Raw genomic sequence first — 26,484 nt, forward strand, 5'->3', positions numbered from 1 at the left:
CAAAACCTGCAGTGTACGTACTGTACACAAACTGTAGGTCGCGTGTGAATTTATAGGCCTACGGGCTTACACAAACTCTTCAGGGGACTGTATGGTTTATAGTCCAGTGGTAAAGCACTCACTGAAATGGGTATTGGGTAAGGAATGTATCCGAAAATGCTCCATGGTGCAGAAGGGAGAGGGAGAAAGCAGCCGTAGTGGTACGGGCGATCAGTAGCTACTTGTCGCACTGTTCAACATTATCATGTTGTAGCTCCTATGAGAGGTGATCAATTGCGCTGTAACTTTTAGGATTTATAGATAAATGTCTAATAAAAGCATAGAAAAAATTTCGAAGTCAAAATATTTTTTGGAAAATGAGAAAAAAATACTAACTTGGAAGTGACCTGTTCAGAATAGACATTGACATCCTCAAAAGTTGGTAAGTGGCAAAATTTCTCATTTTTCACTTTATATGGTAAGTGAAAGCGAGAGAAATGCTTAGAAAAAATGAAAACTAGTTTTAAAAGTGGTTCCTATTCAAAATCTTTACTAGTTTCTGTGTTACTAGTTAAACAAAGGAGTATTTTCGTCTGGCGGACTTCCCTATGCAGTGACTAAACTTTTGTCAGAACGCGATGATTTTAAATTTGTTTTCGAAATGTTTCCATTGCTTAAAGTTTTCGAGTTAATCGTGAGTTTTTGAACTTAATAAAGATTTTCAGTTGAGTACAGCGAGAAGTATAGATGTCACCCGCGCCTTGCCCTGCTTCCGCTCGCTACAGACGATACACAGTTCACATAAACAACGCATAGTATCATTCTGTGGAGCTGTGTACAGTCATGACTACTTTGAAGAATATTGATAATTGGTATTAATAGTTTAAGTTTTGTACAAAGTGAGCTATTCTGTTGTTATTGTATTATTTACTTAATATTAATATTATGCATGATTATAAAAAGTAAACTCATCTGTTATCAAATAATTATACAAACAGCAGTGTGTAACACGTTTATTTTTTCCCGGATTATTCTTCGTTAAATGTTGACGTCTCGCGTTGCTATGGATACCGTTGCGTTACAGTCCAAGTTCAACATCGGAATTACGATACGAACTTCCTAGCTGCCATTACAATGGAAATGAAACATTATCTTGAAAACAATTATGGGATTAATATTATGTGTCACATACAAGATACACTATTAGATTCACAAAGTAGTTGTTCACCTGATGATAGTAAGAAATACTGAATCATATTTCAGATTTGCTCCAGTAACGTCTTGTGACGTAGAAAGAATGTTTTCAAAGTACAAATATTGTTTTTAATTTTTTTTCTGATCATAAAAGGAGTATTTCTTTTGATAAAATGAAAATGTTCATTGTTATTTGTTATAATGAGGCTAGAATCATAATTGTATACTTTGTATGTTATTTTTATATGTAGGTGTAAATTATTTGAGATTGAGAGTTACGCAGTTTATAATTACAAATTATTGTTTTTTTTTTATATTGTTCGTTTATTATTTTCTTGTTCTAAGGTCGTGGACGATTATTTATCACCCGACTGTACATATTTATCGTTCTGGCTCACTAACATTGAGAGCTGCGCTATTACTTTTCATTCGGTAGATATATAGTCCAAGCTCACACAAATTAACAGTTTTGTTACCAATTTCCTAGCTCTGGTAATAAAATGCTGAATTTCTTTATAAAATAAAAATTACAATTTCAAAGTATTTTCTGACTCCACGACATTTATGATAGAGGCAATAATAATAGTACATTATGCAACGAGCCTATAATGGTAGTATTTAAGATCATTACCATTATAGTCAAGTTTCATACGACTTTGTATGCTCGACCATATTTCTAACTTGAAATTATACATAAGTATTCATGTTATTCTTATCTGACTGAGGAGAGGAACTGAACTTGTGCAATGCCTCGTAAATTGTGAGATGTGCGCAGACGCGAAAGTATTGATTTTTTCCGGGAAACAAATGTCGACATTGACCTTGATATAATCCAGAGAGTAAAATAAACATTAATCTTGATATAATCTTGAAATTGAATTAGACATTGAAAAACGAGATGACAAATTGAATTTATTTGAATATTATTTACAATTAACGCTAATTATTATAGTAACAGAACTGACTTTATTTCAAATATAGGTGATTTATTGATTTATTGTTGTCTTTCGATTGCATATCCGAGAATAATCGATATTTGCGCTTTCATATTGCTACAATGGTATTTTGTGATTGGTAGAACACCTGAACTTTAATGAATAGGTGTACTTTAATGAGGTCCATTAAAGGGCTGTTACCAGGTGTATAATTATTACATTTCGGCATGGTCGAGCATAAAAATAAATAATTAAAACGTTACAAAAAGAAATAGGTTAATATAATTAATTAATTAACATTAATGTAAAACATATTTTTATTTACTTTGACAGTTCAATTCACGTCAAATTGATTCTCATACCTTATCTTTTAACGCTGCATTTTTGTATGACTTGATTTTCTTCTCATACAAACAGGGATGTGTCTGACAAAACGCAACTACCATTTCATCCAACGACGCCATTATGCAACTGCGAACAGCAGCAGTGCGTTCTGATTGGCTGATTTCTTACGCTTCACGTAACCAGCAAGCTCCTATGTTAACGTTTAATTAAACATTTACGTGTTCCGTTGTAAACGATTCCGTTATATTACATAGCATCTAGCTTTTATGTTTACATTTAATTTTCATTATGAATGGGCGTTTAGGTATTGTACGCAAGGTGTTTTGTGTCTTTCGCACCACCCTGTGTGTTATTGATTGTGGAAGTTGAGTTGAGCTACACGTTTTATCGACCTTTTAGGGCTCTGTATCAAAACTTGAGCACCGCGCTAAAGGGTTCTAGCCACAGATAAGTAACTGCTACCTCACGCATGAAATGATAAAATATTGAGGGAACAGGGTTAGGCGCCTATCCGTCTGGGTTTCAGGTAGAAGGGAACTTGTCCTGGACTTAATCCCATTGCAAAACAACATTTTACCAATGCACCGTTGCATTTGAAAACCTCCGTTATACTGTATGTATTGTACATCTCCTGTATCCTGGTTATCTTTTGTCATATATCTGTGTGTAGTTACTGAACATAAGAATAGTTCGTTTCTCAATATGTTTCTGTAGAAATTATTTTCTAAATTCATTCAATCTTCATTGGATGTATTTTAAGATTCTCCCTACTTTTTACATTTATGCTCCTGCTTTGCTTTGTACATTTAACCAAGTGTAGAAAAGTTATTTGACTTAGAACACGGCATTCAAAACTTGAGGATTTTTTTATAACAAAGCAAACAGTATCTTAAATACTTATTAGTAGGCCTATATCTATTAATTTGCTGAGACATAATATCACAAATAAATTAGGAACATTGATATAAATTTTAATGGTACCATATTTAATAGGACCAGACAGTGCATGGCCTATGCGGATGATATTGTGGTCATGAGTAGATCTCTTGGAGTGCTAAATGAAATAGTAACCCAAATTCAAATAGAAGCAGAGCACATGGGGTTAAAAATTAATAAAGAGAAAACTAAATATATGAGAAACATAAGACCAAGTGGCGTTTGTAATAAAGATATTATAATAAATGGACAGAAATATGAGGAAGTAGATTCTTTTAAATATTTAGGAGTTCTAATTACCCAAGGAAACACTGCAGATGCGGATATGAGGCAAAAAATTGCTGGGGGAAATAGATGCCTGAGAGCCCTTAACAAAACTTTGAGAGCAAGATGCGTAAGTAAAAAGGCAAAACTTACATTATATAAAACAGTCGTAAGACCAATTGTGCTTTATGGCAGTGAAACTTGGACTCTGTCGAAGAAAATGGAACAACAGCTGATGACATGGGAAAGAAAAATTCTAAGGAAAATCTATGGTCCTAAATATGAGAATGGGCACTGGAGGATTAGATATAATGCAGAACTGAAAACTCAATATAAATCTCCAGATATTGTTGCTGAAATCAAAGCCCGTAGGTTGGAATGGTTACGACATGTAATCAGGCTGAATGATCAGAGAATACCAAAAAAGATTCTAAACACAAAACCAGAAGGCAGGCGCAATATTGGCAGACAGAAACTAAGATGGTTGGATGGAGTGGAGGACGATTTAAGGACTCTAGGCGTGAGAAGATGGAGGCAGAAGGCTTTGGTTGGACAGGAATGGACCAAGATCCTCAGGGAGGCAAAGGCTAGACTGCAAGGGCCGTAGTGCCAAAGAAGAAGAAGATATCAGAAATAAATATCAAGGGTTCAAAATCGTCCATTTTTTGGTCCAACTAGTAGTTCCAAAACGTTGCATATATCTGCATGCACGACACGGTGCAAAAATCTACGAATCTCATACAGAGTAGGATATAATGGTCTGTAGTACCAAGAGACGCCGCATTATAAGCTGTTACTGGAGGCACTCGTGTTCGCAGCCCGAAATCCGGGGATTGCGATAAGAAGGTCGCGCAGATATGAGTCATGCGGGTCACGGAGAAGCAGGCTGTACTCTGTAATGCTGCGAGATGAAGAAGTGTGCTGACGTGACCAACGCGCTGCATAAGAGAACGTGGCGCACGCGATGCCAGTGAACACAAGCACATTATATGGGAGTTGTGTCAAACACTTGTGTGGCGGACAAGCTGATCCGGAAAATTAACCGGAATAAAACGCAAGAAAGAAAAATGTTGTAATATTCTGCAAGACGACAGGTACAGACGTCTGGATTCATGAAGAGAACACGAAGCAACGTCAGAAGTGAAGACTCCTGGAGAATAATAAAAAAGTAAGGAAAAACAGCTACCGGTTATATAATGCTGTCGTCATAAAGGTGACACATACTTCCTCATATGCTGCACAATACATTGCGTCATGAGTTGTCCTTAAGTCGCCTTTACTAAGCAAGTAGCATGTGTCAGTATCTTTAGTTGCTAGCGTACCCCCAAAATGTATTTGTACCTCCAACTGCATTGCAGTTGTACAGGGACATCATTTTATTTTTACTAACATTTTTAATATTAACTTGCCTATACCTCTGGATCAACGCCGTTTGCTACCCCCTTTCACGACTGGAGTTCGATGATACTGGCGTAATATAAAAACAAATCACTTTACTAGGTATAGGAGGGAAGATAAGTAGTTCATCCATTTACGTAAACTAGAAAATATCGCGCTTTTGAGTTTGATCATTTACATTAGGTTTGTGTTTAATCAAAATACAGTACTGTATTAACAATGAGTGTTTTTACTCACGAATTGAGCTATCCATGTGGACGTATTCATTATGCAGGGTATATTATACTGTCTACAGCACATTAGCGTACAATATAGAGAATTAAGTTAAATTGAAAAATAATCATAATATGGATATTTAAACACATTTTTGAAAATGATGGCCGTTCATTTCGATACAGGCTTCAGTTCTAATGTGCATATTATCGCACTATAGACTATTGTACCTAATCCCAATTAGGCCTACTAGTTTCGTCCTTCGTACTAGTAACTCATGTTGAAATAATTCTGTAAAAGAGACCTTACGTACTGTAAATTCAATCTTCACTTCTGACCGATCCGAAAAGATAAAATTACTCAGACATACTATCTACTGTCCGTCCAAGTGGTTATGTCGTAGGGTCGTAGAAAGGGAGGAAATCACGTGACAGTTAATTACTTAACGAGGCCCTTTCATTTAAGTTATTTTAAACAGTTGTATTGGTATAATATTACGTAGACGTCCAGTTCCTAACAGAAATTAATGTTTTGAGAAAAGAGCTAAGACAGCCCAGCCACTAGCTGGCGAATTAAAGCTGGTGGGGGAAACCGGGATGCGAAGTAGGCAAATGGACGACAGTACCTGTGCGAAAATGATTCAATATTGAAAGCTCTTTTGTCCCTGGAAAACGCGAACATATTTTTGGAACGTACTGTTTACTATGACCGTAAGGCTACTATGACTGTATATGCGGTCTTGGATCTGTGTGGAGGACGGTTGAACTTCATTAGTAGAAGGGGTGGGAGTGAAGTACATTAAAAAACTCAGGTACAATAAAAATTGAAATAAAAATAAAATGATGCCTCTGTATAAGAATCAACAAAAGACTACGATTGATGATGTACTGAAAATAAATTATTATTATTATTATTATTATTATTATTATTATTATTATTATTATTATTATTATTATTATTATTATTATTATTATTATTATTATTATTATACAGCAGTTATTGATGTAATAATAATATTGATGATTTACGTAAAATTGTATTCAAGCATGGAAAAACAAGAGTTGATATTTCAAAAGAAACTATAATATAATGCAATAATAATTATGAATAAGTATAATAAAATAAATATGCCTGCATTTGTACATACGTAATCAGTGGGATGCATACCCCTTCAGACAACCCCGTGCCGTAGATTGAATACCACTGAGCTATCCGATTGCGAACTCCTACAATTCGGACCCTTGCAATCACTGAGCTGTGGACCCCTGTCGTATATTTTCGGCTCGTAATATAACCTTGTCCCTGATAAAGCAGTGAATTTAAATACGGCATAATCTCTACTATTGAAAGTACCATTAAAATAAAATATTACTGCTACTGCTGCTGCTGGTATTACTGGTATTACTACTATCACTACTACTACTACTACTACTACTACTACTACTACTACTACTACTACTATTACTACTACTACTACTACTACTACTACTACTACCACCGTGTGACCACAGTCTAGTATATACTGTACAGTCACGAAGCTCAATACGTATTAAATATGCATCCTTAGATAGTTGCTAACCACTAGGATCGCTAATATGTAAGCAATGTTCGTAAATATGATCATATTACCCCATCCCTGGAAGCAATCGGTTTTTCTTAAACTAGATAAGAAAAGAAATTTACATTCACTTCTCTTTCTCTTCGAAATCTTGAACTCTTCTATTCCTTCGTACCTGTCGTCTCGCTTCACTTACCTTTCTTCCCACCATAATCTGAACACACGCTCTCGCCATGAAACAATACTAACAGTACCATCCCATCGCACCTCCTCATACTCATCCTCTTTCACAATAGCCCTGCCAAGACTCTGGAATTCGCTACCTGCTAGCATCAGGGACTGTCGAAATAAAATTGAATTCAACTTACTAGGCACTTGGTCAGTAATTGATTTCTTGTAAATAGTTTCCTTAATCTATCACAAAACATTTCAATATCCAGTAATGTCATCACCAGGGAAAGGATTTATATGTAAATACATATTTACTTATAAAGCTAATATAATTTATATTTTGCATTATCTTTATGTTTCACAATGTGTAGGGTTGAAAAATCCTACTTTTATTTTCTATATTTTTCCATATTTTAGAGTTTAGTACATATTTTCGTTAATTTCCATATATTTTCCATATTTCATATAAAACAGTCCATATTATATTAGGTTTAACAATAAAACAAAACAAAATTCCATTAACTTTTAAAAATACATTTCAACAATAGAGATTTAAACACATGTTCAGTAATCCCTTTAACATCAGAGTTATTTGAAAATTAGCAGTCCTATCAACAATGGGAAAGTAAGTTACAAAACTGTATTAATTTAATTTAAAATTTTTAACAGACTTCAGTTGTGCAGCTCAACAGTTAAATGCCAGTCAGAGTACACATAGGTTCAGTTTTGTAAATCATACTATAAAGACGGTAAATATGCCAAAAGTACGTCATTCAGTCAATTTAAAATCAAAACTAACAAGTTACATTTCAGAATTTAAAGAAGATGGTTTATCAACTGACAATAAAATATTATTTTGTAATTTGTGTCAGTGTGCAGTATCATCTACACAAAAGTTCCTGGTGCAACAACACATTACAACTAGTAAACATCAGGCCAACAAACAACTAAATTCCAAGCAGAGACAATTGTTTTTAACACAACCAACAACATCGAATGTAAGATCTGAGTTTAACATCGACCTGTGCCGTTCTCTCATCTCTGCTGATATTCCTCTCTACAAACTAAAGAATAAGGTCTTCAGGGAATTCCTTGAAAAATATACTCAACATACAATCCCGGATGAGTCAACACTTAGGAAGACGTATGCTCCATCCATCTACGATGAGACAATACAGAAGATAAGAGATGAAATTAAAGATAGTTCAATTTGGGTTTCCATTGATGAGACTCCCGACAAAGAAGGTAGACTTGTTGGTAATGTAGTTATCGGTTTGTTAAGTGAACAATATTCTGAACGAATTCTTTTACATTGTGATGTTCTAGAAAAGTGCAATAACAAAACTATAGTTAAACTGTTCAACGAAGCTATGGGTATCCTGTGGCCAAAGGGTATTATGTACGATAATGTGTTATTCTTTATTAGCGATGCTGCCCCTTATATGGTCAAAGCTGGACAAGCATTATCTGTTGTATATCCTAAATTGACTCATTTTACTTGTGTGGCGCATGCATTTCATCGTGTGGCAGAAGTGGTCAGAGACAATTTCCCTAAAGTAGATTTGTTGATTTCATCAGTGAAAAAAGTATTTCTCAAAGCTCCCAGTAGAGTTAACGTGTTGAAAGAAATGTACCCTGAAATTCCATTGCCACCAAAGCCAATTTTAACTAGATGGGGTACATGGCTAGAAGCAGTTGAATATTATGCCGAACATATAGACTCTATTAACAATGTTCTCCTTGCATTGGACTCTGAAGATGCAGTCTCAATTGATACTGCGAAAACAGTTACCTGTGACATAAGTGTGAAGAATGACTTAGCTCACATTCAGCATACATTTTCATGCATCATAAAAACGCTCAAAAGTCTCCAAAATAGGCACCTTTCACTATCTGAAAGTTTTGAAATTATAAATAGTACTGTGGAACAACTGAATCGGGTGGTAGAGGTAAAGTTGCAGATGCAGTAAGAGCTAAGGTGGACACTGTACTTTCAAAAAACCCTGGATATGAAGAACTACAAAAGGTTGTTGCTGTGATGAGTGGTGAATCAACAGTGAAGATTAACTTGGACTTATCCCCAGCAGACATTGTGAAATTGAATTATGTACCAGTTACTTCTTGTGACGTCGAACGCTCTTTTAGTCAGTATAAATCTATCCTCAGAGACAATAGAAGAAGATTCACTTTTCAGCACTTGAAAGAAATGTTTGTAACCTATTGTTATGGTAACAGACAATAAAAATTGTGTTTTGTTGAAACTACATTGGAAGATAAGGTACGTCCATTATATTTTTTGTTTAGTTTGATTAAAATGTACCAATATTTAACGTACATAGTCATTTTTTTATAATTTTAAGTCCATATTTAATTCCATATTTTGGTAAAAATCCATATTTAATTCCATATTTTGGTAAAAATAACTACATATATATTTACATATTTCATATATTTTTAGTCCATATAAATCCGTTCCCTGGTCATCACTATACAATTTTGTTATTCTAGGTTTAATTTGTAATTCAGTAAATATAAAATATACTTTGTTTTTCTATCATAAATTAGCTAGCTTTAATTAGTCAGATAATCTTTTCGTAATTTGATTTTTATTGTAATTGTAATTGTAAATTTAATACTAATTGTAATTTTATTTGTAATTGTAATTGTAAATTTAATACTAATTGTAATTTTATTCTTCATACTAGCCGTACCCGTGCGCTCCGCTGCACCCGTTAGAAATAAATATAAAGTAATTACATAATTAAAATAGGACATTTGATCCAGGGAGCATTCGTGTTTGATAGAAGGATAAATCGTTTAATACGTTACTGAATTTAAATTGTATTTAAAATATTAAAATGAGATCATTTTGATCCAGAGACTACTCATTTAATGCAATGACAATTCCTTTAACATGTTTCTTAATTGTTATTACCAATTATTTTTGGAAAAGCGAAAATTAACAGAAAAATTTCGGCTACAGATTTATTATTAGTATAGATTACAGTTGGAATCTCCTGGGAGAGGGGCAGAGAAGGCCTGACGGTCTTATCTCTACCTGGTTAAATAAATAAATACTAAATACTAATACTAAATATCGTCTCATTACAGACAATGCGAAATAGTATCGGCACAGTCTATTGTTCCTAGCACCCTCACAACTCAAGCTTCGAGACTGTATACTAGACTGTGGTGTGACACAGAAGTTAGTTCACAAATGGGAAACATTACTCTAATTGGAAATACAATTGTATACAGTGTGTTCACTACCGAAAATGTTCAAAATGGGCTGCATTTACTTGAAGACAGTGCCTCACTCCACCCTGACATTCTGTCATGCTTAGAGATTTTTTCAGATGAGATGTGCTGCATAACATGGGTGATCTATAGATGTAGGCTATGTCTGGAAAAACGTGACGTTCACAAATCCCCATAGAAAAAATCGAAGGGTATGAGGTCTGGTGACCGTGGAGGCCATGACTGAGGTCTGCCTCGTTCAACCTAGAGCACACCGAACTTTTCATTTAGTTTCTGACGAACTGTTAGAGCAAAATGTGCCGTGGCCCATCTTGTTGAAACCACATTCTTATCCGTTTATTCAGTGGTAAATCATCAGTGCTGTTCAGCAATTCCCCATAATATGTGTGTTGGTCTACATTTCCATCAAAGAAATATGGTCCCACAACCATATCACCTAGTATTCCACACCACACCATAACTTTCGGAGCATTTCTTAGGAAGTGACTTTTCTTTGAATCTGGCTGTACTATTTAGGGCCGATTGTATAAACCATTTAATCTTAGATCAGAGGTTTAATTGATCCTCGTTCTAGCTGAACTTGGAATTTTGTGTTGTATAAAGTCTAATCTGAGATTAATTTGTTTTAAACTAAAGTCAACTTTGACTGAAGAAATTTCTCCGATTAAGTTAGATGATCCAAGTTCAGTTATTTCTTTCTGTTTGAAATATACGAGTGACAGATTGTGCAAATAAAATATCCATTATTATTACTAATAGATATGGAAGATAAATTTTTCAATTTCTTGCCTTAATATACATTCTTATATTTTATAAGGCTCTATCGTGTTCTGCAGTATCAGATAACATAACCTATAATTATATTATGTTTATAACAATCATTAATTATTAATGGATATGATAGGCGTATTAATAAATTTTCAATTAACTGTATTACTAAACGAAAATTGTCGTTTTATAAAGCTTTATTTTGTTTAGCAGTATCAAACACCATAACATGATAACAATTTGGAGAATGGCCTACCTTCTCCTTATTGTCCGCCATTATTTACAATGCACAGAACAAACCAGTGTCTCCAACAGTGTGTACGGAAAGTCGCCAAAAAGTAGTTGGAAAGTTGCTACATTTCTCATTATCAACAAAGAAATATTAAATTTTGTCACCATGGGGTGCTAGAAAGGTCGCTAAATCCCTATTTAAGCAATATAAAAGTTAAAAGAAATTGTCGTTGAAAAAGAGTTAAAGTCGCAAGATTGGCAACACTGAACAAACCTGTACAACATGGTCCGCGCATCACATACTTCACCTGTTTATGCGATGCTGCCAAATCCTTTTTACGTGAACTTAGATTGCATTTGAACCAAGGCAATTTGATCGCAGGAAAGTTTTATACAATAGAAGAAGTGTCTGAACTCAGTTCACTTTCCGATCTTCGATCAAAGTTGATCTTTAGTCAGAGAGTTTTATACAATTGCGCCCTAGTGAATCAGTTCATTTAAAATGAAGTTCCGTTACTTCCAAACAATAGGCGTCGCGCCCAGGTAAACAGAAGTCCACTCGTAGATGCTGAACGTGAGCAAAATTCTTATACGGGCCGTACAGGAAACGACGGCGTGCCGAAGTCTACTTTTCGGTAGTAATAGCGATTAGGAATGCTAAACACGTTTATTTCCAAACAACTTTATAAATATGTTTTGCAGCAACTCAGTACTGTGCTTCGTACTTTCAATAATGCAAGAGCAGGATAGAGAGAACCAGTCGGTCACACAACGAGAATGCAGAAGAAGAACAATTATTCAAAACTTTATTTCAGTTTGTAATTGAACGGGTTACATCAGCTGCTTGTCTATGCGGATGACGTGAATATGTTAGGAGAAAATCCACAAACGATTAGGGAAAACACGGAAATTTTACTTGAAGCAAGTAAAGCGTTAGGTTTGGAAGTAAATCCCGAAAAGACTAAGTATATGATTATGTCTCGTGACGAGAATATTGTACGAAATGGAAATATAAAAATTGGAGATTTATCTTTTGAAGAGGTGGAAAAGTTCAAATATCTTGGAGCAACAGTAACAAATATAAATGATACTCGGGAGGAAATTAAACACAGAATAAATATGGGAAATGCCTGTTATTATTCGGTTGAGAAGCTTTTATCATCCAGTCTGCTGTCAAAAAATCTGAAAGTTAGAATTTATAAAACAGTTATATTACCGGTTGTTCTTTATGGTTGTGAAACTTGGAGTGTCACTTTGAGAGAGGAACATAGGTTAAGGGTGTTTGAGAATAAGGTGCTTAGGAAAATATTTGTGGCTAAGAGGGATGAAGTTACAGGGGAATGGAAAAAGTTACACAACACAGAACTGCACGCATTGTATTCTTCACCTGACATAATTAGGAGCATTAAATCCAGACGTTTGAGATGGGCAGTACATGTAGCACGTATGGGCGAATCGAGAAATGCATATATAGAGTGTTGGGAGGTCGGAGGGAAAAAGACCTTTGGGGAGGCCGAGACGTAGATGGGAAGATAATATTAAAATGGATTTCAGGGAGGTGGGATATGATGATAGAGACTGGATTAATCTTGCTCAGGATAGGGACCAAAGGCGGGCTTATGTGAGGGCGGCAGTGAACCTCCGCTTTCCTTAAAAGCCAGTAAATAAGTAAGTAAGTATTTCAGCTTGTAGGCAAATTGTCAGGGGCTCTTTCCGTCCGTCAGGCTGACATCTTTCTTTGCTCTCTGTCCTGTGTTTGCTTCATGTCTTGCTCGTCCAATTTGTAACTGAGGTTGTAAATAACAGCAGATCCTCCCTTTTTACCTGTTTCCGTTAACCCCATCTTACTCTGCATGGCAGGTCAGTTGCTTGTTTCTCAGGTAACGAGGATCTTTTCAACTGTCGTGCTTTCTTCTCCTTCCACGGTTTTGTATGAAAGCATGTTTTTAACTTTGTGGGAAGTACATTTAGTTTTGTTTATCGTAAGGCACGGAAATCTCAGCAGCTTTGATGCGAAAGGGTTTAATTAATTTTTGCGAATGTAAATTATTTATGCACACTTCAGGACCTCCAAGTTGAAAGCAATTACGTCATGATAAGAATGAGATATTAATGTGTCCATTCAGCTCTTCATCGCTACGTTTACAATATCTTGGATGCCACAGTTCGCTCGCTGCCTATTGAAATGTATAGTGATAAACAATAGTACATTATGCAACGAGCCTATAATGGTAGTAATTAAGACGCGAGTATGTTTATGAAACAGTTTCATAATTTTCATACGAGCATCTTAATTACCATTATAGGCAAGTTTCATACGACTTTTTATGCTCGACCATATTTCTAACTTGAAATTATTCATAAGTATTCATGTAATTCTTATCTGACTCGGGAGCGGAACAGACCTTGTGTAATATCTCGTAAATTGTGAGATGTGCGCAGACGCGAAAGTATAGATTTTTTCCGAGACACAAATGTCATTGACCTTGATATAATCTAGAGAGTAAAATAAACATTAATCTTGATATAACCTTGAAATTGATTTACACATTGAAAAACGAGATGACAAATTGAATTTATTTGAATATTATTTACAATTAACGCTAATTATTATAGTAACAGAACATAACCTTCTGCGACAGTATTGGATTTCCAGCCTCCGTGACGTTTCGCTAGTTGTCTTTCGATTGCATATCCGAGAATAATCGATACTTGCACTTTCATATTGCTACAATGGTGTTTTCTGATTGGTGGAAACACCTGAACTTTAATGAATAGGTGTACTTTAATGAGGTCCATTAAAGGGCTGCTACCAGGTGTATAATTACTACATTTCGGCATGGTCGAGCATAAAAGAATTTAATTGTTGCATGTTTGGTTTAGCTTCTTTACTTGAACTGTACTCAGGGATTCAGTACAAAGCGAGTGGTATAGTAGCAATATCAGTGGTATTAGCTGTGGTAGTAACAACACTAGGGCCTAGTATTACTTACTATAGAGGATTCACGTTAAGAAAAGAGCATTGGTTTTACGGGCTTTGCCTAGTACATTGTACAAGCTAAATGGTAGGCAGGCGTTTCTATGGTAACTGCTCATTTGATGGAATAGCCCCATATGCTCAATGCTTTTTTTCTTAACGTGAAATTCTCTGTATCAGTAATAGTACAAGTATCAGCACTAGCAGTGCCAATAGTACTAGCAATAGCAGTAGTATCAGTAGTATCAGCAGCAGTAATAGTGCTCGTATATTACAACTAATTGAGGATGTTTTCAACTTCAGAGGTTGTTCAACATTGTAATTCAACGTGGGCAAGAAATGGCTGACAAAGTTAGCCTCAACCCCCTATGAAAGGCATGTCAATTGATGCCCACAGGAGCAAGCGCGCGCTTTAGAGCCCAGGAGAGCCTAAGCGCTTTACAGCGAAAAGGAAAGAGACAGACGAAATAGGTAGCATATGCCGCTTGGTCGAGCTATATACAGGGATGGCCAGCACTGATTCAACAGATAAAGGGAAGAGAACTTATTAAAACTGTATCCATGGTAATTTTTAGATTTGCCTGAGAAGTATAAGTGCATTATAAGAATGTAAGTTTTAATTTTAATGTTCATTTTTCATGACTTTGCTTTTTTATTCAAAAGGAATATCTTGTCAACTATTTTACAGAAAAGTGAAATTTTCAGATATCTTTGTTTAGTAGCCTTACAGGTACTAAAACAATGTTTTCGTAAATCTAATATATCGTAAATACGTATTACTGAAGACAGTGTATTAAAAGTTTGAAAATATTCGCATGAAAAATGTTTGTAAGGAAATGAATTAACAAAGCAAATACTGTTACATCACAAACAAAAGATATGTGCCTATGTGTTGGTAAAACGTCAGCTCTATAGCTTCAGCAGATTTCGAGATAATTTTATATTCTGATAACAGAAAGTTGCGCACCAATATCACCTAAAAGCATAATGCGATAAGAGTTTTATTATGTAATATTAGTTACAGTTAAAACATATACCTAGACAACTTTGCTTTGTACTATAATATTGTTTTGATTACTTGTATAAGGCTAAAGATACCATCAATATCAATTTCAACTTATCATGTCATATTCAGTGTCTTTCTTTGGGATAACACTTCCTTTATGAATGATGTGTTTAATTCACTTAGTACAGTATAGTTGTAGTTATTATGGAATTTGTGTGAATATTCCTTCTTTACTCTTTATTATATTATTAACGTTTAAAACACAACTGCAATATTAGGCTAAGGAATAGCTGTTAGTACTTTGTTTTACAGACAATATAGAAAATAACAAACACAAAGAAGCCATATAAAAATAACGACATAAAATTTCACGTTCCGTTTGCAGTTTGTGCACCACTGTTTTCTTAATCCAACAGGCTGCTTATTCCTCCTAGCATACCTAACGCTTAATGCCAGCGAACGACGTCAAGGTCAGAAAAATGCGCTTGCTTTGACATCACTGCCCTATTAGGTACAGAATTCTTACATAAATATACGACACGGCATCCTAGCTTCACTTCCCTCCGGATGAAACCATGCTAAGAATTCTGCCGCCTTTTATAATGTATCGCCTTCGGCCAGTTTTGAACCCTAGAATCCAGGGACTGTCGTCCATGGATGTGGAGAATCATTGCTTCCCCTTTTATTTTTAGAGGAAAGTTTTTTTATTTGTATGCAGATAAGGTAATTAATTATTATTCATTTGTTCTTATATTTTGTTATTTCGTGTTTACAAGACTTTTGACTCGGGATGAATTCGAACACACGGGCGATGTGAGGATGTTAGCTTTCGAATATACCTGCTTGTCACAGTGGGTTGCTGGGAGAAGGGAGGCAGAGAGCTACAGAAGCACAATGCTTTGTCTTTCTAAGGGTCTGTAAGAAGAGATTGCTTCCAGGTTGTTTTTCACGTTTCTTTGTCATGTTGACAACAGCACGTGCTATTGTTCGCAGCGCCATACTGTATATTTTAAATTTAATTGAAATAATAATAAGATATAATATATTGAAATATTGTATATGTATAATAAAAATAATGAAAATATTAAAATTATATAGGTATTATATTATAGTTAGGTATTTTATTTTTTAAGTTGCCTATTAAAAAACATGGAATTTGAATTAACAGAGAATTACTTCCATTTAGGCCCAATTGTATAAATCTCCCTGACTAAAGATCAACTTTGATCGAAGATCGAAAAGTGAACCGAGTTCAGACACTTCTTCTATTGTATAAAACTTTCCTGCGATCAAATTACCTTGGTTCAAATGAAATCTAAGTTCACGTGAAAAGGATTTGGCAACATCGCATAAACAGGTGAAAAACGTGATGCGCGGACAGGTTTGTTCAGTGTTGCCAATCTAGCGACTTTAACTCTTTTTCAACAACAATTTCTTTTAACTTTTATATTGCTTAAATAGGAATTCAGCGACCTTTTTAGCACCCCATACTGACAAAATTTAATCTTTCTTTGTCGATAATGAGAAATCTAGCGACTTTACAACTACTTTTTGACGACTTTCCGTAAACTCTGTTGGAGACACTGGTTTTTTGTGCAATGTAAATAATGGCGGACAATAAGAAGAAGGTTACTGTTCTCCGAGTTGTTATCATGTTATGGTGTTTCATACTGCTAAACATAATAAAGCTTTATAAAACGACAATTTTCGTTTAGTAATACAGTTAGTTGAAAATTTATGAATGTACCTATCATATCCGTTAATAATTAATGGTTGTTATAAACATAATATAATTATAGGTTATGTTATTTGATACTGCTGAACACGATAGAGCCTTATAAAATATAAGATTGTTTGTGTATTAAGGCAAGAAATTGAAAGAAATATATATAAATGTACCTATCATATCTATTAATATTAATAATAATGGATATTTTATTTGCACAATCTGTCACTCGTATATTTCAAACAGAAAAGAAATAACTGAACTTGGATCATCTAACTTAATCGGAGAAATTTCTTCAGTCAAAGTTGACTTTAGTTTGAGACAAATTAATCTCAGATTAGACTTTATACAACACAAAATTCCAAGTTCAGCTGAAACAAGGATCAATTTAACCTCTGATCTAAGATTAAATGGTTTATACAATCGGGCCTTAGTGAAACAACTGTGATTCTTAGTTTATTATTAACGTAAAAGTGTATTCTTATTTAGTTAATGAATTTTAAGAATGATTATTATATTAAATTGATCTTGATTGCTTCTCCTGTTTCGGAAGCCACTGTTGAGAACCTGAGATTCAACGGCCAGCATCGGAACTGGTAGACATCGAGGACAAATAGCTGAGCAAGCTGGTGCAAGCAGAAGTCCTGGAAACATGGGGTTGACAGTAGACACAGCATGACGCTGCTGCCCTTTGGCAGGGTTGGCGAACACCTGCCTAAATGTCACCATCCCCCTCCCCCCCCCCCCGACTTGCATGCCGGGGTGGAATGTGAGCACGAGACACGCTAGTCCACAGTTGGCCAGTCTTCTACAAACCAGCCACAGATTTCTATGTTTCTGTACTTGGGTTTGGAAGCTTTGTAGCAATGAAGAAGCACACTAAAATGCCTGGCTCGAACTCGCAACTTCAGGCACATAAGCCAGGCACTCTACCGACTGCGGCACCCAGGCCGACTGGAATTCCTAATGTAGGCACTTATTGCAAGTTCGATGTAAAATACGATGTGTTCCGATTATCGCTGGACGGGAAAAGGGACAGTAGCGGCAACGTTGCCTCCATTTCCCGCGCCTGAAAGGTCAGACCAACGAGCACAGAATGCTCTGTATTCTGTGCTCGTTGGGTCAGACGCGGTGCTTGTCAGTTCGTTTTTGGACGCAGTAAGAAGTTCGTGTTTTCATTTTTGATATTCATGCGAAACGCGATTTGTGGAGAAGAATGCGTAGAAAATTTCTTCGAAAATGTCTGGATACTCAAGTTCCATCTAAGAATACAATTTACGTATAATCTTGTACAAAAATTCACAAATACAGGTTCAGTATTGGACAAGAATAAAGAAAGGCGAAGACATGTGCTGAACACAAACTGACAATCACAGCGTCTGACCTATTTTCAAGCGCGGGAAATGGAGACGACGTTGCCGCTAATTCCCTTTATCCCCTCTGTCCAGCGATAAACGGAACACGGTGTAGCACTTCGCAATCTTGCCTTAACAGAGGTTGGCTGTAAGAAAAAATAATACTAGATATAAAAGTAGGCCTACATAGTTACAAAATTTGGAATTTGATTAAAATGCAAAATAAAATATTTGTTCAAAAGAGGGAGAAAGAAAAAAATCAAAGAAATAAGTTGAAGACCTGAACGTTAGTATTGTAACACTAATTCTTCTCATGTCAGGTAAGCGACAGGTTTGCACTTCCAGCGCAACCGAGCGACGTGGCTCATGCGTTAAGCATTCGGAAGGTCAGCGGTTCAAATCTCCGGACCAACCAACCTGATTGTGGCTTTTCCGTCGTTTTTCACAGTTATTTAAACAAATGCTGGGTTAGAAATTTCATTGTCATGGTCCATTTCCCTTCCTCTTCCCTGTAGAAAAAGAATTTAGATTTCATATCACTCACCTTCATCATCTCATTCTACAAGTCATGACGCATGTCTTCGTCCGCTTGCAGGAGGGGTGTCCTCTGAAACCGTCTCTGGGTTCTGAGCCTTTCGCAATATTTCTGCCAGGATTCATTCCTTAAGAGCAATTCCAAGGGCGCTTCGACACCTCAGAAGGGCCGTTGGAATGGATCCTGTGCTGCTTGGTCACCTTGGCGATATGAACTTAAGGCGGCGGGTGTAGGGAGCCCATTGGGTGAGCGGGTGAGAGGTCTCATGCGACCGGTGGGCTGGTACACCTCATTCTCATTCATCCCATAATTCGGAGTGCACAATAGGCCATTGTCGAGAAAAGGAATGGTCGTCCCTAAGCCGTCCCTAGCGACTTAATACTACTACTACTACTACTATTGCTGCTACTACTACTATTACTATTGCTGCTGATGCTGCTACTACTACTACTACTATTACTACTACTACTAGTATTAAACAGTGCAATTTATAAATAGTGTCAGAAGGCCTAATTTTTTATTATAGACTAGCCGTACCCGTGCGCTCCGCTGCACCCATTAGAAATAAATATAAAGTAATTATATAATTAAAATAGGACATTTGATCCAGGGAACATTCGTGTTTGATAGAAGGATAAATCGTTTATTATGTTACTTAATTTAAATTTAATTTAAAAATTAAAATGCAATCATTTTGATCCAGAGACCACTCATTTGGTCATAAAAATTAGTTTAGGAAATAAAGGAAACGAATGTACAGAATAGCCTATCAAGTTTTCTGTGCATAAGAAGCTATTTTAATCTTACCTGTCCTCGATTCACTCAGAAGTTACTGTAATAACATTATACCATTATGTCCATTTAGAGAAACTACACTTTCCAATGGTGAATTAATAATTAATTATACAAATCGGTTAATTAAGCTTCTGATATTACTTCATAGAAACGCAGAAACATTATCTGTAGGCTATCTTTCATAGCTTTCGATTGTTGTTGACCAAGGCCCCTTATAGACGAAGTCATTTGTTTTTTAATTCATTACACGACCTTAGATGGCAGTTATTTTAATTTTAAAACTCATTTATATCATTAAATATCAGTCCTAGCAAAATGTTTCAAAGATTAAAACTTATCGGAAATGATTTTTAAAGAAATATTTGTTATGTAATATTTTTCATAAAAATCAATAATAAGCGAGATATTTCGATATATTTAATTCAGGCCCCCTTATAACCCCCCTTTTAAATAAATGTATTTTGAATGCCATATAGCCTATAATCTAAGTTACAACGAACTTAATTTATATTCCAATTTTCATCGAAATCCGTTCAGTCATTATCGCGTGAAAAGGTAACAAACATACAGACAGACAGACAGACATACAAACAAAAATTTCAAAAAAGCGATTTTCGGTTTCAGGGTGGTTAATTATTTATGTTAGGACCAATTATTTTTGGAAAATCGAAAATTACCAGAAAAATTTCGGCTACAGATTTATTATTAGTATAGATTATAGATAAATCGTCATAGAGAAGTGACGACCCCATACACTGCAATCAGTCACCCGACTATTGGCGAGAAAACCATACCTAATTGGGCTAGGAGGAAATGCCTACCCACAACCTCGAACACCAGGGGAATCAGGGAAGTTAACCCAATAAACCATCCATATTGGGCTAATCACCCATATGGAGGTATAAATGATGCAAAGAAGAAATTCTAGCCTCGGACCAGGTCGCTGGAGGGTTTGGGTGGAACGAGGTGAACTCACGCCTAACGATATAATGGCACGGAAGAAGAAGAAGAAGGAGAAGAAGAAGAAGAAGAAGAAGAAGAAGAAGAAGAAAATTCTTTGGTCTGTACTCCACAAAACGAAAGTTTACCTTCGTATTTGAAAGTGAATTTTATTATTTATTTAATTTTAATTTATTTTCTGGATAACACTACGAGAAAGTGGACAATCGACAAGAGTGTAGTGGCATCATATTAAGCAATTTAATTGTTGCAACACATTAACGAGAGCGCATGCGTCATCTGTGACGCAAACCTTAGAGCGACAGGTGGAAGATGATTAAGAAATGAAGCCGACAGAGCGCACGTGAATGCCGTTGAACCCTGATGACAATGTCACTAGTTCGATGTGGCGTGATGCTGCTCACAGGTTGACACGAAGTCCGATCGCGTGTCTTTTGTTTGCTGATCCATTGTTACGTGCACAATGTGGTAAATGAAAGCAATACACGATGTTGTAAACACTCTGAATGCGCAGCCTTCGTGATCTGTGCGACGCTTGTTTTAGAAATGTGAATTATTTAATTGGATCAGGTTTTGCCCAAGTCGCTTTCATTGTGAGCTGCGCCCTAAAACAACGTAACGAAATAAACGGTGCGAAGCAAATTGCGTCTTTCTTCTCATTGAATATGACATAAATTCGCAGAAAGGGCAGTATTGCAGGAATAATTTTAGAAGCCTCATCAAAACGCATAACATATAGTAGAAATACATATATGCAGGGTGAAGCTGAGTAATGTCATTAATTTCAGGAGGTTATTCTTTGAGATATTTCAAACAAAAGAGTTTAAGGGGACACTCCACTAAAATTGACAACTTTTTCCCCCTAATCATTTTTTCAACCAAATTTTGAGAGCATGTTTACTATGTAAAGGACTAACAAAATCCAAATGTTGAACTCCCAAATGTTTTTGGCTTTTGATTTTTTTTTTTTTGCATAGCCTACTACATATATTTTTAAGAAATATTTTTAAACCAAATTTTTTTAGTAGATCTCAATTTTTAAGCTTTATTTTTTTGGTTACATTCACAAGACACAGGGAAATATTTCTATGTATTCATTTTATGAAATATCTCATTTATTCATTTTCAAAAAAATTTTTTGAGCTTTTGAAAACGTCATTTTTTCTATAATGCATGGAAAATAAATTAATAAAATAAACTAGGCAGCATTTCTTACAAACTAGATGCATAGAATCATGTAGCTACCCCATAAATACTTGCAGAAAAAATTTCATCCAGATTGATTAATATTTGGCATAAAAAAGTTGGTGTTGAATCAAGAAAAATAAACTTACGGAAAAATGGATTTTAAACTAAAATGAATATTTATGTAACACATACCCATTAAAGTTCTGCTCCACTACACTCATCTAGTAACTTCAGAGAGCAAAATTTAGAGCAAGAAGTTACTAGATTTGTAATTAGAAATTTGTAAAAAAAAAAAAAAAAAGAATTCTATAATGAAAAAAGAAATTTTGACAGCTCTTCTTCTTAAATTTAAAAAAAATTTAAACATATATGCAATCAGAATTGAACTTAATCCATTTGGGGTATGAAAATATAAATTCTAAAGAAGTGAAACAGTCAATAAAAAATATTTTGAAAAATCTTCATAATTTTCAGTGGAGTGTCCCCTTAATACAGTTATTTCGCTCGTTTTTGCTCCCTTTCCGAAATAAAAATTGTTTTATATGAAACATTTTATAGCGTGTTTTGAGAAAACCATTGATTTAATTCCCAATATGCTCAGTCAATTTATTGATTTGTATCATTCTTACTAGAATAGGTAAGAAAACACTCTTTCAGCTTTCCCAATAACGGGACTGTCTCATTGCACAAAGCATAACACACGGAGTGAAAACAAGAACAGACCACAAAAGAGAAATGTGGGGAACGAACAAGAAAGGGAAATTAAGTACAGGAAGGATAAGAGCGTACATATAAGAGGCCTAAACGTAATAAACAAACGGATTAGACGTTCAAACAAAAGTTCTTCCTTTTTAGGAAAAAAAGTACAGACAGTATTTTAAAATGGCAAGTGACTCTCTGATAGCAGTAAGGGAAACATCACGAATGAAGTCATTGTTCAGCTGGAACTTCTTGCAGAAACTGACAAAGTGTATTATGATAATAAATGATTGAAAGAATTTTATTTTTTGCCCTTTAAATGTGAATGAATTTGATCTGAATAAATGCAACTTTCTATAATTCCTTTTCAGAACGAAAAGATACATTTATTCAAATCAAATTCCTGCATATTTAAAGGACAAAACTAAAATTCTTTGACTCATTTATTATCATAATATATTACTCTTTTAATTTGACTGAGCATATTGGGAATAAATTCAGTAGCTTTCTCAAAATACACTATGAAATGTTTCATGTAAAATACTTTTTTTTTTTTCCTGAAAAGGAAGTAAAAACAATCACAATTGTATTAAGCATTTTTTATCTCTCAAATAAATAAATCAATGCCATTGCTTATGGTTCGCCCTGTATAAGCTAAATCCAGCTAACAAAGTGTGTTGACCACTAGGAGACAACATTTAAAATATTTTGAGATAGTAAACAACATGCTGAAAACCCTTTATTCCTTAGCAACAGGGAGAGAAAGTGTCCAGGGTAGACTGTGATAATAAAATTACTTCCTGTAGGACACATGCGCTCACAATGTACCTAAACTCAGTTCACAACTCAACTACTCAAACAGTGCGGCACATATTGACCTGGCAATGCTTTTCGTGATAGATGGATTGGGCGTGGTGGTCCATATTCCCAGCCTACTAGGTCACCTGATCTAAGCCGCTAGACTTTTTTGTGTGGGATCACGTGTAGACCAAGTCTATCTAACTCCAGTTGGGTCGTTGCTGCGGTCCATGAGTTCAGAGAAATTCGCGATATGTTTGCGACGGTCAGGCCGGCAATAATTATGAAGTGGAGAGCTTCTATCGAATTGGGAAGATCAAACTTTGAACAAAACCAGTCATTTATTTTTGTTAGATTATTGTGCATTTCCATCCACTTGTTAATTTTTTGCTACCTCCTACAATTTCCACATTATTAATTTGATTTTTGTTAACTCAGTCTGGTTTGTTAAAATAATTAATGATAAACTTAAAAATAAGGTACAATTTGCTTTTCGGAGAAACCTCTTCATAGAACATCTGGTTACTCCTCATCTTGTACAGTCTCCATATCATGTCAATGGAATTCCTTGTCACAAAGTATTAGGGGCTGCAAGACAATAAATAATCTACTTTTAAGAATAGACTAAAGGATAACCTCCTTAGCAATTCAATTTAATTGTTCTGACGTTAACGGTCGCTGATTACATGGAAATTTAGTTTTTTTTTTTTTTAGTCATTCATCCTGATAACGTTAAAAATTCACAATTATTGTTATTGTAATTTATTTATGTTATCTGAGGTACATTTATAAACAATCTATGTACGGTAGCCTATATTAGTTTAATTCTGCTACGCAGTTTGTATTTCATTGTTTAATTACTAGTTCATAGAATTTTACTGTTTAATTCGTAACAAGCAACTCTTGCATACATATAACTTTTATCGAATGTGTTTGTTATCTTTCTAGCTTGTAAGTTCAGTAAGTTTTTGCTGGTTGAGTGATAAAAGGCCTTAAGACCTTAAGGGTAGCCTATATGAACATGAACGACCACAAATATTATCAGAAAATGCAGGCTCTAAATTTCTAAAATTTCATAAGAAAATGAACTCAGAATTGGACAAAACATACAAGGTACCACAACAAGACTTATTAGAACTTAAATATCTGATAAAAAATAATCTATAAAAGGGTTACTAATAATATTTTTCAAACCTGTTTTATCAGAGTATGAAAAAAAAAACAACAAAAATTCTGCAGTTACATCATTTGGTAACCATAACATTGTTATGGTCTCTCTGACATCTTTAATATTTTCCCTGCATGTAATAAACACTTATTTCTGAAAAGCAGACTACTCTCATACATGTAGAGTTGTTTATTTTAATACAATTAAATTTTTATTTGTCCTATTTAAAATATATTAAAATTTATATAATGTTTTGTGACCTAATTTTTCTATTTTCAAATAAATGGGTATTTTTATATTCTACCTTTTGCATAAATGCATGTTAAACCAATGTACAAAATTTCAGAATTTTATCTCTAATGGTTGTGGAGTTAGGAAATAATGTGTGAAAATTTTCAAATTTTGGAAAATTTAATTTAAAGTAAAAAGTGCATTAAAATATTATTAGTAATTTTTTTTATACTTTTATCAGATATTTAAGTTCCAATAAGTCTTGTTGTGGTACCTTGTAATTTTTGTCCAATTGTGAGTTAATTTCCTTATAGAATTTTAGAAATTTAGAGCCTGCAGTTTCTGATCATATTTGTGGTCGTTCACGTACATATACCCTTAAGGCCTTTTACCACTCAACCAGCAAAAAGTAATATATATATATATATATATATATATATATATATATATATATATATATATATATATATATGTGTGTGTGTGAACTTACAAATAAAATATATTATTATCATTATTATCATTATAGTCATCATCATCATCACCATCATCATCATCACCCTCATCATCATATCTCTAGAGTGATCTGTTACAATTTTGAAGTATTTTCAATTACTTAAGCACGTCTTGTGTGGCGGGAAGATATTGAAGTTTCACTTCAAATTCGTGTCGTGCCTGGTTTGCTGTCGTGTGATTACAGTCTGGTAGCACAGAAGCGCATAACACAGTCGTTGAACCAAGGCTCTCACGCACTGACGGCTTTCCATCTCTGAGCCACATTTCGCAAGATGGCTGCTGCCCCGCATCGAATTAGAGACGATGTCGTGCGCGGGGGTCGAACAGGTGCGCCGCTGTTCCAAATGTAAATTGAGTAACTCGGTTAGGCGGGTCCCGGCCCGCGCGGTGTGAAAATTGCCCCAACTTGTAATTGAATTCCCCTTTATGTCGCACCGCCACTGCTAATTGCATTTGGAGTTACCCCTCGCGCCCCGCGCCCCGCAAGGAACTGCAGTCAGCGCATCAGCGGAGAAACTGGGGCAGCGGCGGCTAGCTGCTCCGAAACTTGAGACGAAATCTCCAATCAGACGAATCCCACCAAGTCCAGTCATTGTGTTAAATTCCTTCATTTTGTTGCACTGGCGAGGGAAGGGCGCGGCGTAGCAATGAAGCCTGTGTGCTAGGGCGCACCGCCGCCCTAAACGGGAGCGAATTTTGGGACACTGTGAGTCCGTACGTAGATTACACTGGTCTGCGTCATTTTTAGGCACGCTGAATTCAGAAATACGGTACGCGCCAATACAAACAGTACTGAAATCATCGCTCATCTGCTGTCCACGTTTCCCTAGCAACGGAGTATTTATTTATTGTGTACTAGCCGTACCCGTGCGCTCCGCTGCACCCGTTAGAAATAAATATAAAGTAATTACATAATTAAAATAGGACGTTTGATGCAGGGAACATTCGTGTTTGATAGAAGGATAAATCGTTTAATATGTTACTTAATTTAAATTATATTTAAATGATTAAAATGGAATCATTTTGGTCCAGAGAGCACTCATTTGGTGCAATGACAATTCCTTTAACATGTTTGTTAATTTTTATTACATGCATCCATAGTTCAATGAACATTGACATCATTTACATTTAATGTGTATACTCTATTTTACTTGTTATATGTTTCCATTGAATTATGGTAATAACTTAATTTTAACTCTTGATTTCTACGTATTCAGTAAATGGCGCTTGGCCCACTATGGTTCTGAACCCTTCAAATAACTTAAATAACTTAAATTATATTA

This window comes from Periplaneta americana, chromosome 2 (genome assembly GCF_040183065.1).
Source record: "Periplaneta americana isolate PAMFEO1 chromosome 2, P.americana_PAMFEO1_priV1, whole genome shotgun sequence".
Classification (NCBI taxonomy): Eukaryota; Metazoa; Arthropoda; class Insecta; order Blattodea; family Blattidae; genus Periplaneta; species Periplaneta americana.